Genomic DNA, 4,110 nt, shown 5'->3' with positions numbered 1-4,110 from the left:
TTTTTCTGTGTGTAGTAGGACGTGACAAGCCTTTGTTACTTAAATTACTTAGAAATAAATATGTAAACAAGTTTGCTCTACATTTCGTAACAGCTCAAACAAATATTTAGAGGCGTAGCTTAGTTTTTCTTTCACCATGAAAAGATGTACTTTTGGATGCTTTTTAAATTTTCAGTGCCCAAATTTCCAAGACATTTCGATATAATATATTTTGAGGCTATACTACGTTCGAATTTTCTCCAACATGTTGTTGCTCGCGTGTATCGACATATATCTGACAGATACAATGTACACACACACACTTACCATGCTTGCAGAAATACTCTGTGTGTGTAATGGAGGGGGGTGAGGTAGTATTATTAGCCTGGTTGTCTTTTTAGTTCTTTGGGACATCAACCAGTTGTTAACATTAACTAATTAATATGAGATAGAGATATGATCATGTTTGGCCTTTTTCTGACAAACGAATTATACTTTGGACACGCTGGGGATCTTTTGAGTTCTTCTCAATACATGTTGCAGGCAGCAAGAAATGTTCAAGGCACTTTCATTGTTGTAGATGAAACCCATTGTGTTTTTGATTGCAAATTAATCACAAGTTGTGTTCATACTTTCATCAGCAAGAGAAAGCCTTTAGCAAGTAGGAGGACAGTGTTTTGAATGCCTGCAGATGTGTATGACCCATCCAACCACCCCCATTTTATTCATACATTTAAGAGAGCTACACACTGTAAAATATATTGTCGCCCGCGTGGCGCAGGGGTTAGAGCGTTTGTTCTAGAGTCGTGAAGTAAGGAGTTGATCCTTACATCACGGGTTCGAATCCCACTGCGGGACGTGGAGACCGGTCCTTCGGATGAGACTGTATAAACCCAGGTCCCGTGTAGCAGTAGGTGCTGGCACAAAAAGATCCCTCACTGCTCAATGGCCCTGAGTGCCAAGTATAGGTCCAATATTTGCAGCCCTCCACCAGCAAGTGGTGGCATCTCCATATGAGTGAAAAATTCTCGAGAGGGACATTAAACAACAAACAAACAAATACACTGTAAAATATAAACTCGCATTTGTATGGCTTTGGAGTGGAGTTGGAAAAGCTGCTCATTCCTTCTATTATTCTGAACACATATGATTTTTCCCTTGCCATTTTATGTTCAGCATCCAAAAGAGGTTCATTATTTTAGAACTGAACCTTCTATTTTATTTCCAAAATTCCAATTTAAAACAATTAAATTAAAGAAACAAAATGCCACAGCAGAAAATTTGCTTTATTTTGAACACTGTTGTGACTTTTAAGATTTGTCTAATATATTTTAGCTAAATCAAGCAATGGTGAATAGCATATAACCAGTCTTGGTTCTCCAATACTGTTCATTTTTGTAATTAGAAATAGGGGGTGGCCAAAGACAAGTAAAATGATTGAACACTGGTCCTAGCTGGCCCACTTTCTAATATGGAAGGTTTGAATGCAACTGCTTCTTTGCAATCTTTATATATTCATTTTTAAAATGAAAAAAAACAATACAGATTTAATACTTTATTACAGCTTATAGACAAGTTATAGATAAAGCTGCAACACCATTCTTCTTTCATGTGTCCTTACAGTAGTGACCAGTGATGACCTGGAGTAAATGGAAGGAAATCAGTATAAATACTCCTGATTTTAATGAATAAAATAAAATACATATGTTTTGAATCTCTTATCAAAACATATTACTTTTCATCCTGTAGATGATCTCAACATGATATCTTTATAATTCAGTGTCCATGTTGATGTTTACGACCCGATAATTTACAATTAACACTCTAAGCATTTTATCGCTAATAATGCTTTAAAAAAAAAAAAACTAAGAGAAATTAATAACATCTTCAAACCAGAAAAGAGAACAAGTGCCAAAATGAAAATGCATGTAAAACTGAAACAAAAATAAAGCTCTAATATTATGTAAAAAACAAGATGTGTTTGTGAAACACTATGCACCTGGTGGCAACAAAGTTCGAAAAAGCTATTTTTAGCATATAGGTCACAGTCAAGGTCACAAGGTCATTGACCTTGGTGTCATTTAAAAGAGCTTAATTAGTGGAGTAAGCATACCCAATATGAAGTCTCTATCTCTCATGGTTCAAAAGTTATGGTGAAGGTTAAAGTTGACAACAGACAGACAGGACAAAAACAATATGCCCCCCCCGATCTATCGATCCGGGCGCATAAAAAAATTGAAATGCAAGGTAAAGTACATGTATTTTATAACAACACAAATGTACGTAATTTTCTCATATATTAAGGAATACTTTAACATATTTGCAAAAGGATATCAAAATAAAACAAACATAGTTGCACTGAAATTCATCATTTATATGCACATACCAGTATAAAAATCTTCATTAAAATTCCAGTTACAGATGATCCACAGGGTTCATAAGGTTTTTGAGCAGAATCATTCCAAAATACATTGGCTCCAGTTTATGGCACTTCTTTGGCTTCAGGAATGAATATCTTCAGAAAGCATATTTTTCAGACTTTAATCCTATTACAAAAAAGTAATGTCATCTTTTGTGTAGTATGACACTATGTATTCCATTTTATGCTGTAGACAGGTATTTAATTTCTTAGTTTTAATTTATCTAAAAGTACAACAATAAGGGATAAAAAGAGTGCCTGAAAAATGTTTTATTAGGGGTTGCAGTGGATTTGGGGGAACTCAGACTTGGTTCTTCTTATCAGTTATGGGGGTCTACATGCATTTTTTCCTGAGAGAGAGAGATCCTTTTCTGTTAATAATGCAATTCACGAATTCAGCTACAAGTATTTTCATATGAACAGAAACAGCTGAGAAAGGCAAGAATGCCTCAAATATTTGTTAAAAATGCTGATTGATTTAATCAGATTTTTGCTTGTTAACTTAAATGACATAATAAATTATCTGTGAGTATAAAATAATGTTAATAAAATTCGCTGCATGTATGTGTACTTTGGAACTGCCAAAAATATGTCAATACACGCAAGCAACGACATCTTGGAGAAAATTCGAACGTAGTGTAGCCCCAAATTGATTTATTTCGAAATGTCTTGGAAATTTGGGCACTGAAAATTTAAAAAGCATCCTAAAGTACTTCTTTACATGATAAAAGGAAAACTAAGCTACGCCTCTAAACACTTGTTTGAACTGTTACGAAATGTAGAGCAAAACTTGTTTACATTTTTATTTTTAAGTAATTTAAGTAACTAAAGCTTGTCACGTCCTAATAAACTCAGAAAAAGACAACCAGAGACCGGGAAAATCAATACTTACAAGCAGTTTATGTGAAAAATTGTGTATTCGACGGCTTTCCATTTTTTTCCACAGGCTACGAATTTCGCACGTTTAGATGCGTCATGGGCGCCGCCATTAAACATGGATACAGCCGTTACATGACCCCAATAACGAAGTGCAAGGGATCATGGGACAAGACTAACACTTTCATAACACACATCATTCAATGTCTAGATGTATATGCATTTATTGTAATGTGCCTGAAGTTTTCTGATAAGAATTGACTTATATTGTAGAATGATTTTAGCAAAAATGATATCTTCGTCGGTGAATCATGTATAGGAAAGATCAGCAGGCTTTAAACAATTTAGCAAGTAAAGTAATTTTAAAATTCCACACACCCCCCCCCCCCCCGCAAAAAAAGTTGCTTTTAAAAATTATTATTCTATAAAAAAAAAAATTTAAAAAAAGGTATCGTAGCAACGGCAACAAGATTTTTTTCTTTTCAAAATTACGTTTTTCTAAATATAGTTTTGGCGTCGTGAAGAACGGAAAAAATCAGATCTGTGCTTAGAGGTACGTAATTATGTTGCATGTATTGTGATGTCACAATCAAAGAATATTCCGTAAATGAAACAAAATTGTGCTGACAAATGCTGACTGTGCTGACAAATTAAATAACGCGCGTTAGCACGTTATGAAAATTTTCTGAACGGTCGTCCAAATTATTAAAACAAAACAATGTGCATGTATACATTAATTGATTTCATATTAAATTAGTAAAAATATTTGTTTTTTGAAAATAAATTATACCTGTTAAAATTTATAGGCACCATACTTGTATAGCGAAATTGAGGGA

General features: G+C 34.1%; 1 long non-coding RNA gene across 1 annotated transcript; it reads right to left on the bottom strand.

Annotated features, from left to right (window-relative positions):
* Positions 1-1,521: 1,521 nt before the first annotated feature.
* On the bottom strand, positions 1,522-3,441 carry LOC133201311 (uncharacterized). Its single transcript, XR_009723072.1, has 3 exons — positions 3,291-3,441; positions 2,366-2,525; positions 1,522-1,619 (listed from the first exon to the last, which is right to left on the bottom strand). It is a non-coding gene; the product is annotated as an uncharacterized LOC133201311 (long non-coding RNA).
* Between the last annotated feature and the right edge of the window lie 669 nt (positions 3,442-4,110).

Source organism: Saccostrea echinata, unplaced genomic scaffold (genome assembly GCF_033153115.1).
Source record: "Saccostrea echinata isolate AGI-Se365-2 ecotype Australia unplaced genomic scaffold, CSIRO_AGI_Sech_v1 ptg000043l, whole genome shotgun sequence".
Taxonomy (NCBI): domain Eukaryota; kingdom Metazoa; phylum Mollusca; class Bivalvia; order Ostreida; family Ostreidae; genus Saccostrea; species Saccostrea echinata.
This window is presented reverse-complemented; position numbering and strand designations above follow the sequence as displayed.